The sequence below is a fragment of the Zonotrichia leucophrys genome, chromosome 4 (assembly GCF_028769735.1).
Source record: "Zonotrichia leucophrys gambelii isolate GWCS_2022_RI chromosome 4, RI_Zleu_2.0, whole genome shotgun sequence".
In the NCBI taxonomy this organism is placed as follows: domain Eukaryota; kingdom Metazoa; phylum Chordata; class Aves; order Passeriformes; family Passerellidae; genus Zonotrichia; species Zonotrichia leucophrys.
The window spans coordinates 65,717,457-65,739,006 of record NC_088173.1 but is presented as its reverse complement, the minus strand read 5'-3'; positions in this window follow the sequence as shown (position 1 = coordinate 65,739,006).

The following is a 21,550-nucleotide window of genomic DNA, read 5'->3' as shown; positions in this document are numbered from 1 at the left end:
TATCAGCTCTAAACTTGCATGGATTTTTTTTTCCTATTTAACAAGATTATAATCTAATCCCTATCAATTAGATTATTTTAACTCACTTTTGAGGAAAACTGGCCATTCAGATTTTGATTGATCACAAAGCCTCTTAGTTTACAAATTGGTCATTTCAGAATTACAATTTTAGTTGCCTTGCACGCAACAGTTTAGCAGGGTTTGGGTTGCTGTGCTGTGAACCCTGGAAAGGATTTTTTCCTTTATAACCCAAAAATTATTTCAAGTATGGCATTGCAATGCTGATGAGACAATCTTTCCAGCTACCAAATCCATGAGCTAAGATGATTGATTTTATCTAGCTTAAATCAGTATGAAATTGATTAAATGACCTGGCAAATTCTGTCATTCAGCTTGGGAGAGACAAATCCAGCACGATGTTCCAACAGCTGCTTCATTGCTTGTCCATTACTTAACAACTGAAATGCAGCAGTTTGTGTATGACTGGGCGAGGCACAGATATTGTTTTAGAGCATCATTATGAGTCTGGTAAATAGGTTTAGACTAAGGATATGAACACAAACTCACTGTAATGTCGTGCAGCAGGGTTTAAAGGGCTCGTGATTGGCAGCATAACTGATTGTATTGACCAAAAGAGCCGAGGACATCTGGCTTTCTAGCCCTACAGCTGAAAGAACATATGTTATAAAAAATACAGTGTGAGAGGGGAGAAGACAGTTGTAGACTGATATAAACGAGGAGAGGTCAAGGCTAACACAAGTCCAATCCTGTCACCAGTGTTGCTCCAACAAGGCGTGAGTGATGGGGGGCTGTTGGGCAATGCAGAAGTGTTGTTCTCCTGTAAACCAACACAAAGTTGAGCTGATGGCTGAATGTTGGTGAAAACCTCAGGGACACCTCCTCCTCACCTGATGATGAGAAGAAAAATAGTTCACAAATGCCTACAGCTTACCAAAAGTGTCCCATGTTTGAACCTTCAGCTGTTTCACCAAGCTTCAAGTGAGTACGGTGTAATTATTTAAGAACAAATAAGGGCATATTGCAATTTTCAACAGCAATCCCAGTTTTCCCTGCTTACAGCTCTGGAAACAATGCATCCATTCAAATTCATGGCAAGCCCTCCATTCACTCATAATTTACCGTTTGGTGCCCTTTTTTCAAATGCTAATGTCAAAGTTGAGGTCATAAACATAAAATCCTTTCCTTTGCTGTTCACAAAAAGGCATAGCAATTTTATAAACCCTTCTTACAGTATGGGCTGAAAAAAAAACGAAACCTCCTCTGGGTTGGGAAAAAAAGTTAGTTTTATACACAAAATAAGAAATTAAGATATTTTTTATGTAAGACCAGTGCTACGGGCTGGTGTATCATTTCATTTTGTCAGCAAAAGGAAGATATATTGAAAATTGTGTATGAAAATTGTGGACAAGAAATGAGGGAAGTAGAGATATTTGCTCTCTCAAAGTCACAATAATACTTTCAAGGGCTAAAGAAACAAAATTCACACTAAGTTGGCTGGAATTTTGAAATGTGCTAACTCAGCATACTGCTGAAGTTTCTACTGAATTGAGCACTTTTTATTCTTTGAAACAAACATCTGTGATCCAGTGTGGTAGATTTCAGTCTAGTGAGACAATACAACAAGATGTTTTTTAGAGGTAAAGATCAGTATGTATAAATGCTTCTTGCAAGCTCACACACTTTTAACTTTATCGAATAATGGATTTCTCTGCAGATTATTCCTACCAAAAGAATAATCTTTCATATTATTAAATGAAGTCAACAGAGCAGGTAAAGGGGTAATTTTTTAACAATATATGGTATCAACCATTTTCAGTTGGAATTTTTACACTAAACTACAGCATTTGTGTATGTCAGTGGTCGAAGGTTATTTAATACGCTGACTTGAAAGCTGCCAAGGCACAAAATGTAGTGCAGCCAAGCACTTCACTACTAGCCACAAAATCATTCACTTCTATTGCTTGTTTTCACAGGTACAGTTAATCAAAGTAGCACTAAACAAGAGCAAGGACAGGGTGGGGGGGGAAAGAAAATTCATTTCAGAATCCTTAGGAAACGGATGTTATTTTCCACTTCCCAAGATAATTAGCAAATATGATCCCCAAGCTCGAATCAGTTTCAGTCTTGGACTTCTAATATTTTCCTAATCAAATTAGTCCCAGCCACTAGCTATGTGTGGCATTTTACAGTTCTTTCCCCAGATTTCATAAAAGATTTTATGCAATATGGGCCCCAAATTAGACAACTGCTTTAATTTCAAGGAGCGCAGGCTGTAAGCAGAACACATGGTCATTACTCCTTGCAATCCCAGACCCACCATCCTCAAGGAAGCATTAAAGTTCTCTAGATACTTGCAAAAGACCATTGCATAACACTTAATTTAGTGCTCAGTATTAATTTCGTCAGTGGGTTCCGATGATAAAGTGGATACAGATGTTCATTAGCAGTGGGAACACAGGCAAACAATGAAGCATTCCAAGAAGCTGCTACAGCTGAGAAGTCCAAGGCTGACCATCACATGCTGCAGAGTCACAAACATCTCTCTAGACCAAAAAAAAGAAATCTGACCATTGCACCATCCATAGGAGTCCAAACTGGATGTTCTCCTTCTGCCCATGTGTCAAGAGTAAGGCCATTTTATACTGCATATCTTTAAGTCTTAGTGGCCTAAGACAGGTCTGGAAGTGTCCAAAAGGATGTGGCACTTGGGGATAATATTATTCAAGGCATGCAGAAATATTTTCAGCCTTCCAGCCAACCAGGATTTGCTGCTACACATCTTTTCATACAAACAGGCTTCCTACCATCCCTTTTTCCAAAAAAATCTCCGCTGGCTGAGAGGCAGGGATTCAGAGCCTGGCTTTGCTGGTCTCATTTCTGGCAGCAACAATAGGTAATGAGAAAGATTCCTCCTGGGGCCTTCTCCAGAGGTATTCTGTCTCCCAGCTTCCCAGTGGAGGAGGTGACACAAAGAGGATCATCTGCAGGGAGCGACAGCTTCGTTGGTCACGTCAGACCTGCCCGGCTCTATCCCTGTCCTCTGGAGGGAATCATTCACGTGGAGGAGATTAGCCCAGAGGATTAGCATGCAGCCGGATTATCCACACACAGGCTCAGCCAGCTAATAAATCAGCACCTTTATACTTGTTTTGCCTTTTAACCTCCCGATTTCCAGGCTTCTGATAGTCACCCCTTTGAGCATCACCGTATTTCAGGGGATGATGAACGCTGGACGAAGAGGTGGCTTTGGCTGCTCTGGCGTGTCTGAGCCATTTCTCATCAGCCACAAGATGTCAGTGTTGCTGAATGTTATTATTCTCACCTGCACTGAGGCATCGAGAGATGCCAGGGACAGCTGTCAACACCGGGCTCTATGCAGCAAGTCTAACAACAAATCCACGACAAACAACACACAACCAAGGGCAATCAAAATTTCCATAGCAAAGTGTGATTTGACCATGACAGTAATAAGTAAAACTTGAACTACGTGGTAATTGCTGCCACCTACTCCTTATTCTTTTGGTTTTTTACAAGCCCCAACTCACGAACACATGAGCATGGTCGATGGTTCTTGCACAGCAACATCACCAGGAAAAGAGCAAGCAGAGATGACATCAGAACTTTTTCATCATGAAACAATCCGTCCATCCCTCCAGAAATGAGGCTGTCCACAAATCCTGGCTCTACCCGCTCTCACTAAGCATGGTATCTGAAATTAAAGAACACGCCAATGCCCATTTCCTTGTTTTACTCTTGGTATTTGCTTCCACACCCGTCTGGCTCTGGCAGCAAGCTCTGCCCACATGGCTCTGTCATGGAGATCTTTCCATGCCCAGACTTGTTTCCTCTCTGTATCACCTCCCCAATTGTATGAGCACACATTTTTATAAGGCAAAATCAGTTTCCTTGACTATCTGGTTTTAAAACACCCTTTTCTCACACCCTTTCCTCTTTCCAACCCTTCCCAAAAGGTCAGGGTCAGGCAGAAAGGGAACTTTTGAACCAATATTGTTTTGGGCTTAATGCATTGTGAAACTGCACCTCGGATTTCCTCTGCGGACCGACCGACCCACATGTTGATTATTTTTCTGCTTCCTTCTTGGTTGCAGGAGATTTGCTTCACCAAACACTGGCTTGACTTCCACTTCTAAGTATAGCAGAGCATGGGTACATTTAGCATGAGAATTCCTGTTGACATTGTTTGCTGCCATTCATGTCCCCTGAACTTGTTTACTTTTGGAATCACAGGAAACATGACTTTGGTGGGAGTGGAGACAGGACTGCTCACTGTGCAAAAAATTTTAGATGAACAGAGACAGATGAATTTATACTCACTTGAAATTAAAAAAATCTGCAGTGGCAACAGGGTTATTTGAGCTCACAAGTAGACAATTTAATACATTTGTTCTGTCTCTACTTTCTTTTCACAATTGGAATCATAGAACAGTTTGGGTTGGAAGGGACCTCAAAGATCATCTAATCCCACCCTTGCTGCCGCAGGCAGGGACACAAATCTATGTCCCAGCAGCAATACACAAATATATCTCCATGAATGTATCTCCCAATATGCAAGTACATCTCACAAATCCAAATATTTGAATTATGGGGGGCATATTTAGGAGCAAAAGAAGATTTTTACCCAATTCTTATAACTTTTTCCTGGCTATGCTCTCTTTTGCTTCCCAAGACAGGGCCTCTTCCTTGCAAAATAGTTTACATAGGTAAAGCCACAAAAATAAACCTCTGAGAAACTCTTTCCCACTTCCAAATCTTCCCTTGTGCCGAGCACCTCAGCTAGGAAAATCCATTCCCAGTCTAATAAAAATCATTCTTCATAATGACAACTCCCGACAGCTCCTCCCTGTTCCATTAAACATTCAGGTTGTGGAGACCATAAATCCCTGTATTTGTGTCCATGCCATCCCTGCGCTGTGCTGGAGCTGGAGCGTTCCTGCCTCCCTGTGAGTGGCAGCAGGCACAAACACGCCAACATTCACGGCTCCAGGTGCTGGCATGCCTGGTGCTGGGCAGAGGCACGGCTGGAGCACAGTGACCATTTGTCTGTGCCTTCCAGCTGCCTGAAAATCTGCGGCGCTCATGCCCAGAGTGGCAGGGCTGGCAGCAGTGCAGTGCTGAAATTCTCAGAAAAGCCTGATGGTTTCTGCTGAACTCACTTGCCTCGTTTGAAAGCTGCATTTGCTGGGGTCATCTGAGGATGAGGGTGACTGGGATTTTTTTATTTTTTTCTTTCCCTGGGGTCCCACTTGGTTAAGAGTGTTTCCATGCAAATCCTAGCATTTCCAAGATATTTTATAAATATCCTAGCATTTTCCAAGCTATTACCAAAATTCCATAGGCTGGCAGAGACTGTGCACTGCACACCCCTTGGGGAGATGGATGTTAGTTTTCAACAGAATTCCTGGAAAAGTTAAAGAGGTGACTGAAGCAGGGTTATTTGATCCAGCTCATAGGTAGGTAGCAGGCCAGCTTAGCTAAACAAGGTATTATGCTTCAAATAACTAGAGCAATCTAAGAGGTAAGTGTTGGGACGACATGGGAAAGGATTTCATCAGCCCAAAACTAATAAAAACAGGGATGGAAACACAAGACTTAGGAACTAGAGAGTGGAGAAATATCCAATTTCAGGCACTCTGGTGTAAAGGTGAAACTGCCTTGTTAATGTGCACTTTGGCATTAGCCAGTTCTGGCACCAGAGCCTGCCCTTGGGGGATGCCTTTTTCACCTGCTTTTGTTTTTCTCCACCCCTAACAAACTAGTGATTGTGCTGGTGCAAGGGAGGGTGAGGCAAAACCCTGGATTTTCTTCATTTTTGAGAATGGACTTACAGAAATAAAAATACAGTTCTTCTTTTAAATTACAAAAGGGCAAACTTCATCCATGTGGTTTAATTCAGTTTCACATGCAATAACCTTTCAAATGGTGCTTGAAAGTCAAGTCAAATTTCAATATAAATGATATTGTCAGGTTAACATTAACGTATGAGACACTGCCCTTTATGTTTTTCTATCATCCCTCTGAATGTGTTGAACAGTAATTTTAATAGAATCATAAAAATCTTCAATTTCCTCTGTAGATTTAAGCAATGCCAAGAGCAGTAAAAGAGTTATGCTTTTGTCTCGTTTGTAAGGTTTGTGATTGTTTTAACATCTCCATTCTTGCAGGCCTTGTGTACATAGAGCCTAAGCCTGTTACCCCTTTGCTTAGAAATACCATCCCAGAAAGAACCATTCAAATTCTTTTGTCCTTTTTTTGCTTCTTCCAACAGGGAGGTTAGAACTGGAAGATACAAGGGGAGAAAAAAAAAGATTAAAAAAAAGGAGGTATGGAAATATCCAGACACCAATGTGTTTCATAATTTGGCTTCAGTGAATATTCAGAACTGTGAATTAAACAAGATTAAACAAGGCCACTGGAAAGTTATTTAAATATGCATCAGATGCAGAAATTGAAGCCTGCAAAGTGATTTCTTAGGAAACATTCCAGTGACAGAAATCAGTGGGCAGAGCAAAGATCCAGTCTCAGCTTTAGCTGCAGCCTTTCACAGTCCCTGTTCTGCAGGAGAGGAATCTTGTCACCACAGGATTCTTTGTGCCACCACAAGCTGGCACAAAGAGGGTGCACCAAGGCTGAAGGGCCACCCCAGCTCTGGTGGCCACAGCAGCCACCATGCAAAGGGGTGACAATCAGACCAGAGGTAGCTTCATTAGCATTTAAAAACTCACAGATTTATTTGTTTATTTATTTTTTTCAAACAAAAAATTTTGATAGGGTTTAGGGGGATTTTTTGCCTTGATATCTCTGGTGTAAAACCTTCATCAAAAGCTCCTCTGGTGTTTCCTAAAGAAAAAAATATTGGTTTGGCCATGTGAAAAGGCAAAATGAAATATTGCATCTCACCCCAATATTTCCAGGGCATCATTTCAGGGGTGGAAGAGGCAATTTGCTGCTTTTATGAATAATTGCCTAAATTTGGCCAAAACAGCCATGTCAACTAACAGAATGATACTTACAGTGAACTTGTCAAGGTGTGAAAATACAACTTCCAAAAAGCTGTGGAGCTCCACTTGCAGTCTGTAGGCACAGAACTGGAGTTGTTCAGCCTTCAATAGCTAGATATTGCAAGCTGCCCTCAGAAACGGGTTATGGGCACAGGTTTCACAGCACCACAGGCCAGGCCTTCCCTGGATGAGAGAGAAAACTCTCTCCCCTTACTACAGACACCAGCTCTCTGATTCCCATTTATCTTTGCTCTGAACACATGAAGAACTGTGAAATACTAAAGGCTCTGAAATAGAACATCATAATCATCTTATCTTGGTCCCTTTTTTGGCACAGAGGTGTCTGGCTCCACTCAGCACCTGTATGATTTTTCTATTAATGCCTCTTTACAAGGCCTTTATGAACAGAAATGCAGTAGTTTGGGAGAATTGATAAGATCCTGTCACAATGAGAAGGACTGAAGGAAGTCCAGGATGAAACTAATAATCCCATATTAGTTGCTAAACAAAGCCAGAGGCAATACTTAATTATGGGACTAAAATTCCTGTGATCACATCAGCTAAGAGTTCAGCACGATGCAAAAGAATTAGTCTAAATCTGTAATTTAAAAAATAATCTTTAATTATTTTATTGCTTAACCTGAACCACTCAATTCTTACAAACAACCCTTAACCAATTCACAGGATGGGGGATTTTTTCTTGTACTCATGCGTTAGCTATGCAATGCACCCTTTCCAAATTCACAGTGTTTTGATCTGAAACAGCCTGAATATTTGGAGATGATTTATTGTGTGCCTAATGATTGAGTTATTTTCTAATGACAGACTATTATTTTAATTTCATAAGATTTGCCTTTAATGTTTTGCATGGTAAGCAATAATTTTGTAGGATTGCATATCCCTAGGTTAGGATTAGCTACAGGAAACCTTATACTATATTTATTTTTAGCAGAGAATGTCTTGAGATTTTACACTTTTAGCATCAGTCATGCCATGGGACTAACCCACAAGAACAATATGGATGTTCCATTTTATAGCAGACATGTGTAATATCAGTAGGACATAAAGCTTTGGGTCCAGAAAATGCTTAATTGTGTTTCTGAATTGGGCCCTGGATGTAACATCAGTTATGGTTATTTGCAATTTCATTTCAATATCCAGCTTTTCAGGCTGTGTGTTTTTGTAGTTGCAACTTTCCACCTCCCCCGCACCGATTTAAGTGATGTTATTCTTGGCTAATAGTAATTGTGAGAAAATTGAATTCCATCTGTTTCCACCAAAAGCAGAAAATAGAATGTGAGAATCAATAGAAGACTGCACTTGTTACACACATTTGTCACAATCAGTGACTTTGCTAAGGCAACATGTCCGCAAGTATGATTTGCAAAATAAATAGCAAGTCACAGCATCTGATCACCAGCTGGCTTATTTAAAAGTCAGAGCCTCTTCTGACAGCTACAGATCATGAACTTTTAGGCATTGCATGGCCCCTCCAGGCTCGTTCAAGGGAAAAGACATCTTGCAGCACACAAATGGATGGAGGAGAATTTTAATACAGGTCTGGATGTGCACTCCTCATCACAGTTTTGGGTTTACATCTGGTGGTTTCCCCATGCTGGATGATCCCTTTCTCCTATCTGTGCTGATTACTCCACATCCCCTGTAATTTCACATGTACTTGCTGCATGTCACCAGAGATTTCTCTGTGACTAATGCCAGCATCATTTCAGGTTTTCTCCTCAGCTGATGTCAGAATTGAAATCTCTGTGGCTGCCTTTGGCTGAGCTGTCCAACCCCAGTCATTCACTGATTCATGGCCTTGACCAAAGCACAAAAAAGCAAACACTGAACACTTTAATAAGTCCTAGCAAGCCTGTGTTTCATGCACAGGCACAGCACCACTCATTTTTTTCAAACACATATTTGAGCCACCTCGTAGGACATACCAGTGTCTTATCTGCCTGTTTTTATCTCAGCCATTGGCTGGGTGGATCATTTCAGGAGTCCTTCAGCAAGAATTGCTAGATTCCTTCCCAGAGTACAGCGTGTGCTTTACCACAGTTTGCAACACCTTTGCCTAATTCTGCTGCAGTCCCTGTGTAACACAGCTCATTTTTGCAGAGGGTGCTGTGGCACAGCCAGTCCCAGCTCCTGGTTCCTGGCTGTGCCAGCAAAGCCCAGTTCAGCCATGGCAGCAGAGCATCTCCCCTGTCCCCCTGACCCACCTCCCTCCCCAGGTGTGCAGAGTGCCATCCACAGGTCCCATCCCCAAATAAAGCTCAGTTCTGGGGGGCACAGAGGGGTCAGACTGGTTCTCTGGGGCTGGGCATCTCCTCAGCACTGTGCAGAGCTCAGGTCCAGGTCAGTGGCACAGATTGAAGCTGGACTCACCTCCACCCACTGCCACCAGCAGGAAACCAAGGCCACCCCAGCTGCATTGGCCAAGAGTCCCTCCCAAGAATAACAGGAACAGCTCACAAATTTAAAAGGTGAACTGGGGACTCCTCAGCCCTTAGGAGACTCACACTCACATAACTAGTATGGTTTTCATAAAATGGATGCTTGACCTAAAAGGCTCAAGGGCCTTGATCTTCAAAGTTAATGCCTGTTTTTTGCCAAAATGTGTAGGAAAAAGGTGTGTGTGACTGCTGCACTGCAACAGTAAAAAACAGGAGTGATAACAAAGAACATTGTTGGATGAATAACGCCATTATGTTCATTAACAGCATGCCTTCATCTGGAACCCTCTTTGCCCTACCTGGGCTTGAATTTCAGCAGAGCATACATGCACTGAAACCTGGAAAGTCCAAAGTGGTTAATTACAACGTTCAGCAGCCTAAAAGGACTTCCATAGGCAGAGATTTAAGGCAGCACAACAGCCTGCAGTTTACAGGGAAGCAAGTAAAAAGGGACAGAACTGAGAGGTGTAACAGAAAGAACCACTTGGGACAAATAGGGTAAATTTAGGTGTTTAGTTTTTCCTAGAGGCTTCACTATATGTTAGGCAGTTATACCATAAAAATTTTTAAATGAGTCAGAGAAATATTTTCTACAGTGCCTAACAAATATTTTCAGTTCAATATTAACAGTGCCAAAAAATATTTTCTACAGTGCCTAGCAGCTATGAAAATGTTGGAGGGAACAAGGAGTCAACAACTTTAAAAGAGGGCAGACACTTAAATTTATATCTGTAATTATCCCAACTGAAATAAAACATATGGGGATGGGTCTGTAGCAGAGTGCAGGACAAAACCCAGTTGCTAAAGGCCAGGCTCCATATGATAAGGACTTTCCATATCAGCTGACAGAAAGGTGAAGCTTTGATAATTTCATAACAATAAGCCAGAGTTCCATGGCACAGTGAGTGCCAGATGCAAACAAGAGTTTCCAAGCCTTACTTTTTAAAATTCCAGGGGTTTGCAAATGTCAGTAGCATATACATTAATATAATATTCACAGAGGGTACAGAGAGACATGCAGCTATTATTTCTTCCCCAATCATTGCAGAGTCTTTCCCTGCCTTTTCCAGCAGGAAATGGCCAGCTTAGGAATGGGGACAGCATGTGGCTCCAGTCAAAGTGAACATAATGGGAAATGGAAAAGCCTGAATGGGGCAAAAGTTCATGAGTTTGGTGCCAGTAATCAGTTACTTCTAAGCTTGTTTGGGTTTTGTTGGGGGATTTTTAGGCTTTTTTAAGGGAAAAAAAAAAAGAGTGAAATAAATCATATCTGGGAGGAAAATTAGGCTCTCTGAGGATGAAAGCACGAGTAAACTGAAGTGCCAAGATCTGAAGGCAGAAGCTGTGGCAGATCCATATCCTGCATTAATCAAGCAGATACAGAGAGATGTACTGTTCTGACCAGCTGGTTATCTGCTTCCTGCCCTCAGAGGCAAGATGTCCTGACCACATGTGCCCTAGCACAGGCTGAACCCCAATCCAATCCCAAAATAATGATAACCAACATCTATCTTGAGAACAACAGCTGAACCCAGGACACTCTTAGTAAAAAAATGAATCCCATCCTTTATTAAAAGTAAGGGGGTTTTGAAATATCCCGATTTTAAAGATTTGGTGTCTATTCTTCCTACATGAATTTCTGAGTTTTGAATCTTTCTGGTGTACCCAAGCCTGATTTCCAGGTCACTTCTCATGATTCTTCTTTTCTGATTCTTCTTTTATTACCATCTGCTTCCAGCTGCCTGGTTTCCCAGTCCAGATTGTAGAGATATTTATTGTTTCTGACTGCAGGCAGGTAAATCCCCAGCATCCACTGAACCAAAGTTCTGATTATGAATTGTGTCTGATTGTGTTATTAGGATTCTGAGATTGCCCCTCCAGGAGAAAAAAAAAAAAGGGCAAATATTGACCCAAGAAGCATCCACAGGAGCGACTCTATAAAGAGATGGCAGATAGATAGATAGATAGATAGATAGATAGATAGATAGATAGATAGATAGATACATAGATAAGTGATAAGATATTAAATTATATACATAAAATTCAATTATGAATATATATAGATAGAGATATAGATATCAAGAACACTCTGAAAATGGACATGTGCTTGTGCATGGGGAATTCCAAAACTAATTTTACTGTGGCCCAGTAAAGATGAGAATTGGCTTGGCACTCACGATGGTCACGCTCCTGTTTCTCAAAATGAGTAATGACTAAACTCTGAGTACAGAATTTCTTCCTAAAGTCTGACCTAAATCTGCCCCTTTGCAGGTTAAAACCATTGTCCTTTGTCCTGTTGCTGCCTGTATAAATCCTCTCTCCTTCTTTTTATGAGCCCCCTTAGGGTACTGGAGTCTTTGGAAGGATTCCTGCTGCCCACCACACCAAGCCGCAGGCTGAACAGGCTGTGTGGGGTGAATCCCCTCACACAGAATCCTGCTTGCTCTGGGAAATCTCCTCCCCAGGGCCTCTGCTGTTCTCCCTTCTTCAGCAATGAGAGGGAGCAATGCACCAAGCTCACACCGACCCTGAATGTCGGAGGTAAATCAGCAAGGTCTCAGCCATGCTGAGCACACCCTCCGAGGGCTCAGGCTGCAATGTGTGGGTGGAGTGTCCTGAGCAAAGCAGCTCTGGGTGATCTGTGAAGAACAAAGCTGGCTCCAGCTCATTCTTGCAAGAGCATCTCAGCACAGAACTTAGCCACAAAGCATTTCCCGTCCTGTGATATTCGTCAGCCGAGCAATCTGCAAAAATCCCTGCGTTTCAAGGGGAAAATGTGACAGATTGTTTGTTGAATGCAAGCTACTAAAAGTGGTAAATGACTCTTTTTTACTACCTCTTCTGATACATGCAGCTGAACATACAAATCACTGAGTTCACTGAAGTCTGGAAAAACTCACAGTTCCGGAGTTAATCATTAATATTGTGGGGTTACAAGGAGGTATTTTTAAGATTGCCACAGCATGTGGGAAATTCCCATGTGAATTCCCTGCAGGTTTTCAAGAAATAGCCTTTTCTATTTGGCTCAGATGCTTTTGTAATTGTTTACATAAATTGAATATGAAGTATCAAGGTCAGATATTTTCCAGAAAGCCAAAGCAAACAATTTACCATTCTGTTGTAGAAGAAAACACCAGAACAATTCCAGCATAGACCAACTTCCTTTTTCTTTCTCTTGCTTTATGTGGTATTACATTAGATAGCAGAAAACACTGGAACTCTGATTACTTAAAGCATGTCAATCTACTGGGTACAGAATTCCCTCACTGAAGGAAGTAGCAGCAAGTTTAACCTCACATACTCAAAGCAATTTTATTTCCTACATTATGTTTTCCAGATATCCACCATGAGCTGCAGTGTCAGCTCAGTTCGCAGCCTAAAAAATTATAGTCATACAATTATAATGACTTCATTTTATGGGCTCTCTATCTCCCAGTTCATAGTATCAGGGAGAAGGATAGCCAAGAACAATGTTTTATTTTTCTTCTCAAATTGATAAAGTTTGTACCAAATCAGTGCATTATTGCTGACTTCTTTTCCCAAAAAACCCACTCAGAAAATGACCTTTGAGCTACCTAACCCCAATGGCTTTGGATGCTTTTTTGGATGACAGGAAAAGTCACCCAGCCCTTCGGCTGCTTTGGAAAGAGAAATCCTTTTCCCTACTAACCCTACTCAGCTGGGATAGAAACCTTCTCTGTGACACCCTGGCCGTGACCCCTAGTCAGTGTTTTGTCACCAGCAATGAGGGTTTCAGGATTAAAGCAGCCTAATACAAGCCAAAATTGTCAGTATTTCTCCCAGGAGGGGCCAATCCTCTTGACCAACCCCATAATACATAGACCACTAATTTTGAAGGAATAAACAGAAGAAGTTTGCATCATATCTGCTTCTCCTGACCCCTCTCATGCCCAGAGGCTCACACTGGGAAGTCACTTCTGTAGATAGAACCATAAAATCATTTATGTTGGAAAAGGTCTTTAAGATCACCAACTCCAAGTGTTAACACAGCACTGCCAAGCCCACTAAAATATAAGCCAACATATTAACAGCACAAGGTAATTTTAAAAAACCCCATAAAATGAAACTTCTAAGTAACACCATCAGTTTAGAGATTATGTATCTTATGAAAGTCTAACACTTAATTATAGAAAATTACATAAGAAGTAATAATTGAACAGTGGCCCCTCTGACACATTCACAGGACAGAATTGTGTTATGTAGAGGTGTTATGTTAGAAAAGATGTTATGAATCCAGGGAAATTACATATGGGTCAACTTATTAAAAAACAAAACAAAACAAAACACAGAAAAACTCCAAAAACACAGCAACAACAGGAAGCCCAAATTTCACTTTAAATACATATTCAAGCATCTGCATCTACAATTCCTTCTTCAGCAGGCTGTGCATCCAGAATTTGTGCTACTTGAGAAATTTCAGCTGTTATAAACAGCTGGAAACAAATATAGGTCAGTAGAAAATATTTTTAAGAATTAGACAGCTTTGAAAATTGTACCACTCCATATTTTCACCGTCTTTCTTCTTAAAATCGAGAACTCCTTAGGGTATCAGGGTTCAACAGACATGGAAGCTCCCTTAGAGGGTACTGCCAACCCAAACTCCAGGTCAGATCCAACACTGGGCATTTACCCAGGGGTGCTTTAATGAAAATCATGGAAATCCTCACTGCAATCAGACTTGGAAAATAAATATCAGGATGAGAAAATAAAGCCACTGAAATGTAGGTTTGGGCCAGTGCTCTCAGGAAGGACCCAGGCCAATTAGTCTGAGTCCAGGCAAGAATGAGGGAAGGTTTAAACACCATAAATTATGAAGAATGATTAAAAGGATGGGATTTGTTTAGTCTAGAAAGGAGACAATTAAGAGGAATCATGATAGCAGTGTCCAAACAGAGGGACTGGTAGCTGTGTAAGAAAGGAAATTACCATCTCCTGTGATCGCTGGGAGCCTGGAAAGAAGCAATGGTGTCACACTGGCCCCCGGGCAGTAGGAAAGAAGTTTGTAACATTAACCAGTGATAAGCCTTGAAAACATTTCCTAGGAAGGCTGTGGGACCTCTGTCACTGCAGGTTTTTGAAAACACGTGAAGCAAACACATGTCAGGAGTAGTTAGTGTGAAGCCAACCCCACCTGGGTGAGGCAATGGACTGGGTGACCTCCCAGGAGCTTGCCCAGCCCTATTTTCAATTATTCTGTTCTTCCTTTCTTAAGCTGTGTGGAGAGATGTGCGATTGCTTGTCACAACCTGTTTATAAAAAGCAATTCTCTTGCGAAATTCCAATAGGACACCCCAAGACAACACATTAGAAGCAAACACTAAATCTTATTTCTCTTCACTGCTGTCTTGACACCACAGACTTCTTGTCCTGTCCTGTTTTTCATCTGGCTGTCACAGGTTGGCTCCAAGATTTTTAAGAGCTCATTCAGAAGCACTGTTAAAATATAAGTCTCTGTCTCAATGAATAATTAACAACAAAGTCCCAGATGTTTTTAGAAATAGAAAATGTAGTTAACTAATGCTGTAATTGATGGGAAGGGAAGGGAAGGGAAGGGAAGGGAAGGGAAGGGAAGGGAAGGGAAGGGAAGGGAAGGGAAGGGAAGGGAAGGGAAGGGAAGGGAAGGGAAGGGAAGGGAAGGGAAGGGAAGGGAAGGGAAGGGAAGGGAAGGGAAGGGAAGGGAAGGGAAGGGAAGGGAAGGGAAGGGAAGGGAAGGGAAGGGAAGGGAAGGGAAGGGAAGGGAAGGGAAGGGAAGGGAAGGGAAGGGAAGGGAAGGGAAGGGAAGGGAAGGGAAGGGAAGGGAAGGGAAGGGAAGGGAAGGGAAGGGAAGGGAAGGGAAGGGAAGGGAAGGGAAGGGAAGGAAGGAAGGGAAGGAAGGAAGGGGAAGGAAGAAAGGGAAGGGAAGGGAAGGGAAGGGAAGGGAAGGAAGGAAGGGAAGGGAAGGGAAGAGGAAGGAAGGGAAGGGAAGGAAGGAAGGGAAGGAAGGGAAGGGAAGGAAGGGAAGGGAAGGAAGGAAGGGAAGGGAAGGAAGAGGAAAGGAAAGGAAAGGAAAGGAAGAAGGAAAGGAAAGGAAAGGAAAGGAAAGGAAAGGAAAGGAAAGGAAAGGAAAGGAAAAAGGAAAGGAAAAAGGAAAGGAAAATGGAAAGAAAAAAGGAAAGGAAAGGCGAAAGGCACCACAGACTAGGAAATATCCTCCAATCATGTACTGCACTCTGAGATAATCAGATACTAAAATTAATTCAGTAATTTGGTTTGGATGCACCAAAAACATCTCTGGAAAGAAGATGTGTATTCTGCTCTTCTGTACTCCCTGCCCAGCATTCTCATTAATTCAAGTCCAAAGCTACTGAGGTAACATTTTATCTGTATTCCAGTGGGAGCCAGGTATCTGGGCATCACTGCAGAGCTGAGCCTGGGTTTGTACAAGCCCAGTGCCATCCTGAAGAGCCTTCCCAAGGCTGGCCAAGGACCTCAGGGCTCCAAGCACTGTCAGCCCACAGCTGTGGTCATGGAGATGTTCTCTGAGCAGGCTACACCTAAGTGCAAACAAATACACTCACACAAACAAACACACATAGCTTGACGTTTTATGCAGGCCTGGAGTGTTTGGTTAAAGGTCAGAGAACCACAACAAATAACATTTCAGAGTGTTTTCATTACTTCCTTCCACCTAAAAATGTTCCTCTGTTTTTGAGGCTGCAATCTTCCTTCTCAGAAACATTCTGACACTAAAATATTTCTCATTCTGGGTCACATTTCTTTTTCTATTTTTTAAATCACCTCCCTAATTTTTCAGGAATTCATCTAGAAATGCAAATTACTTTTTGGGTTTTTTTTAGCTAATAAGTGATTGTACAATGCCTACATTGAGCAACCATGCTGTTTTTTGGGCTGCCTGTCTGAATTATGTCCCTTTTCCTTTCTTATTTTAAGAGTTTTGCTGCCTTAAATCCCCATTTAGATTTCTTGTGACTGTTTTGACATATGCTGTGTCCTGCAGACTGCTGTCATTTGCAGGCTTTGTAAGATCAAAGAATAATTTCTAGTCTTTGAAGTTCACCACTTTAAAAATCTACTTCCCAAATTAGAAAGAGTTGGAAGAGTTTTTCTTCAACATCCTGGCTTCCTGTGATACCTTTATAAGCTTCTCTTCCTGACCACACGAGCCCGATGCCAACCTTAATGTCACCATTGATTAAATGCATTTTAAATGTGGTGTCTGTCCCTCTGTGGAAAATTTTTGCATTTTCCACAATGCAAAAACAAGAGAGGGAGAGAAGCATACCTCCAGGTTGTAGCTGGAATGTAGGAAATTCAGTTTGCCACACTGATTGCCCACTTAGTGTCAACTCCAGATGGAATTCTCCAGTGAAGCTTGGTTGCAGACATCCTGCAGGATCACAGGATCATGGAATGGTTGGAGTTGGAAAGGACCTTAAACACCATCTCATTTCACCCCCTGCCATGGGCAGGGACACTGCCACTGGACCAGTTTGCTCCGAGCCTCATCCAGCCTGGCCTTGACCTTCTGGGATGGGGAGTCCACAACCTCTCTGGGCAATCGATAATCAATGATAATTGATATTATGGTGTATTTTTTACCTTGATCCATCCCATCACAGTGGGACTCCTTCTCAGCCAGAGTGGTGACAGAGCCATGTTTAGCCATCCATAACTCTATGCAGCCTGTGAAGTAATGTTTGTGTTTTGCTGTTTTTAGTGAACTGCTATTTAAGCTTTTTTTTTTTTCCTAGATTACAATATCAGAATAATGATGGGAATATTTTAAACTAATGAAAGGATATGTTCTGATCATTACTCATTAACTCTGACTGAAAAGTGCTACCATCCAATAATCCTAATCCTAATTACAAGTAATAATGTCTTTCTCCTTGGAATGGACAGTTTCAATTCACTGCAAATTCAAAGCAATTTAACAATAAGACTGACAACGGGAACAAGAGAAGAGCCACATCTATTTAGACAGCACAAAGCAGTGCTTGCTGTACAACAGTGGCTTGTGACTGACTGAACAACTGGGAAAACTCAGCAGGGCTGCTTTTTGAAGAGAAAGATGGATAAGTGTGAATTCATTTGGGCACGACAAGGCGATAGCGAGCGCAGCAGCGACACAATTATCTGCCTTCAAAAGACAATGAGGAAGGCACATTTCTTTATTCATATGATGCCATTAAAAATAAATAAACTAACCAGTATTATTCCACCACAGAACACTGGGTTTCTGGAGAGACCTTCTGCAAGGGCAGGAGTCCCCCAGGCTCTGCTGCAGAGGAAAAGCTCTTCCATGCAATAATTGGACAACAAACCCAACTGTGGAAAGCTTTGGGAGTCAGAGTCCCCCATCCTCATCCTTCACAGTAAATAAAGGGTAAGTGATTGCCTTTGCATGAAAACAACCTTCCCCTCCACACTGGAGAGTGGCAATGGGAATTACAGAAGTCTCCAAATTTGCTCAGATCTCATGCACAGTGCTGTGTCAAGGCAAGCCTGGAGGATTATGAAAGAGTAATTGCTCTGCAATAGTTTCTCTTTGGGCTGCTTTGCTCTTTGGATTGCTGTATGGATTGATCTCCTCTCAGTTCCCTAAGCAAATTGCCTCTCCCAGCTATTCCATGTGATGTTTTTGGGATACCCTGAAACAAAATGGCTCAAGGCTGAGGTCTGCTGGGACCCTGGAGATGTCCAACGCAGGGTGTGTGTAAGTCATTGTGTGCATATTGCAAAATAAATGTCAAAAGTTTTCTGTTTTCACAGGCAAATGCAGAGCAGCCTTAAAAATAAAAATAAATGCAAAGAAATGCTTTACACTTTATCAGGATGAGAGGAAAAGACTTCACATCCCTGCTGATATGTGCAGGATCCCCGCTTTCCCCCATTCTCACATTAAGGCTGCATCCACCCACCTCCCCTTCAATCTCACTTTGAACCAAGCAGGACCAGCTGATGTTTCCTCTGAGACCACAAATATGAGAGCAAGCACAGCAAGCAGAGTCCCACACCGTCATGGAACCAGATTTTGCAATCCTTTTTGCTCCACTTCCTCCCTTGGAATTAAAGCCTCGTGTGTCACTGTCACCCTGCTCCAGCCAGGATCCTTCTCCTCCTCCCTCCAGCCCAGTTTCCTCTGCTCCAAGCTGACATCAAGCACACAGCTCCCTGCAGCAGCAGACTGAACGCTGGAAGGGGATGTTGAGGGGATTTTCCATATTCCTGGTGCTAGAGAGCAGAGTTAATTCAATCCATAGTGCAAGAGGCTCTTTCCACATCCTTTTCTGGAATATGGCAAAGTTATTGATTTCCTCTCTTTCCTGTAAGGCCTATTTCCTGTGATGCATTTGAAAGCAAATTTAGAAAATACAATTGGCTGTAAAAAATATGAAATCCTCTTGTGTTGGGGATGGAAGCTGAGAGGGTTCTGAGACATTTCAGCCCAAGCATTTTCAGTCTTCAAAAAAAATTTAAATTACACTGTCCACAGTAGTCGAGATTAATTAGCCTTTTTTCTCAAGCTTTTCCCTTAGATTAATAGACTGCCAAAAAGAAAGAACATAAAGGTGCTCATACCACAACATTTCATGGAATTTGATCATCCTTGAGATTTAGTCTCCCTAGAGCCCAGTCTGCTGCCAAAGGAGACATCCTAAAAGGGCAGCACAGAATCCACCTCTGGGAAGAGGCAGCCAGTGATCCCTGGGCAGTGCAGTGAAGCTTCCATCAGCTCTCCAGATGTTTGACAAGAGATCCTGCTTTTGGAAGGCTAATGCTCAATGAGATGAAAGTAAAGGGATGTTTTTACAAAAAACTTAGTCTGAGCTGCTACCCAAGGTACTCTTCCTACTCATCCCTCCTGTTTGACATAAAACATGTTGTACCCAGTCCTGCTGTGCCTGCAGCCCTTCCTGTCTGATTTACTGGGGTGAGAAGGACCATAGGTTCTGCTGGAACATAAGCTGGAAACCCTGGTTGGGGAAAAAACTGCTGCCCAGGACAACTCTCAGAAATTTAAAAAACCCCAAGGAACAGACTTGTTCTGTGAAGAAAATGTTGCAATGTACAAACCAAAAACACGCAAAACTCAGGCTGGTCAGTCACAGCACTTCATCTCTATGTTTCTGAGAAGTTCACTGAAATACCAACCTTTTATTGCTTTTTGTTTCCAGAAGGGATGTGGCAATTTCAGAATATCAATTTTGAAATGTCACTGTCTTTCAAACAGTGAGGCTTAGCCTTTTCTGCCAGTGCTTCTCATTTCAAACAATTGGCAGGTCCCGAGGAAAAAATATTTAGGTAAAAAAAAAAAAAGTGTTTCTTACAAGTTCTGAAAACCTTGCAGAGCACACTGCAGCCTAAATGCGAGCTGCATCAATCAAGTGCAAATATTGCCTTCATTCTTTCCCACAGCTTCCCAAATGGCACACACCCAATGGCTGCTTGTGCCTTCACCCAGCCCTGGAAGTGAGCAGATGACCTGGGATCCTTGCACCCCTGCTGAGTCCAAACGAACCACTCAATAAAATAACCAGGAGGGTCATTCTTCTATTTACTTTTCACTATGCATTGAGCATATAGAAAGCTGGTGCTGAAGATGGTGGCTTGAGAGAACAGTGAATCTTTAATCAGGGATTATATTGTTTTTTGGAAGACACGCACTGGCAGATATTAGTGTGTGGTATTTTAACTGTCTTGTCTTTGGATGATATTATTTTCTTTTAAAAATGAGTTAGCTTCAAAAAGCAAGCATCCATGTTAATGTTCCCTCTCCTGCGTGTGCCCTCTCACCCTTCCCCAGGCCCCTCTGGCAGCTCTGTCCTCCCAAGTGCTGGCAAGTGGCTGGGCACATTTCTGCTTTGGAGAGAGAGAGAGAGAGAGAGATCCTTCCTGGCTGCTGCCAAAACCAAGAGCAGTTCCTGATACTAATCCAGGTTCTTGGGAGAGTGCATTATTCCCATTTGCAGCTGATTGTCAGGTTAGAGATTCATCATGGGAACTGATTCCAGAACAATACAAAGGTCTCAGATGCTCATCTTCAGCAAGGCCATTTATACAGCAAAACCATAGAATGGAATCACAGACTACCCTGACTTGGAAGCGACCCCCAAGGATGATCCAGTGCAGCTCCTGGCCCTGCACAGCCCCATGCCCAGAGTCACCCCTGTGCCCAGAGCATTGTCCAAACAGCCCTGAGCTCTGCCAGGCTGGTGCTGTGCCCACTGCCCTGGGGAGCCTGGGCAGGGCCCAGCCACCCTCTGGGGCAGAACCTTTTCCTGATATCCCACACAAACCTCCCCTGACACAGCTTCAGGCCATCCCTCAGTGCTGGCACTGTCACCACAGAGCAGGGATCGGTGTCTGTCCCTCCTGTTCCCCTCAGGAGGAATTTGTGACTGCACTGAGGTCTCCTCTCTGTCCCCTCCAGGCTGAACAGCGCCAGCGCCCTCAGCCTCTCCTCACACGGCTTCCCCTGCAGGCCCTTCACCATCTTTGGATGTTCTCTAATAGTTTAATGTCTTTCTTATGTTGCAGGGCTCAGAACTGCCCCCAGCACTTGAGTCCATCCCAGAGCAGAGCACAAAAATCCCTTCTCTCCACCATCTCATGATGCTGTGCTTGATGCACCCCATCAAAAGCCCTGTCCTGATACCAGGCTCCATCAGACAGGAGCTGGCATCCTGAAATCATTCTTAAAAATGCCAAGGGAGCAACTTGAGCCTGGGTAGCAAAAAGTTCACAGGTGTGCACACCTTGAGATCATCTCCCTGGAGAGGATGCTCAGTTCTGTGTGTGCAGAGCTGACACAGGGGCTGGGCCCTCTACTCCCCCACCCTGTGCAAGTCTGTGTTTATCTTCAGGCATAAAGTTTTTTAAAAGCTTTCATTGGCCTGCACAGGGTGGTAGATGGCAGGATTAATGGCTGTTCTTCAAAGCTATAAACTGCACGGTGTGTTTGCTCAGACTTTGAGCCATGAGTTACTGCTGTAATTAAATCCAGAAGGAGAGACCATAATAACATTC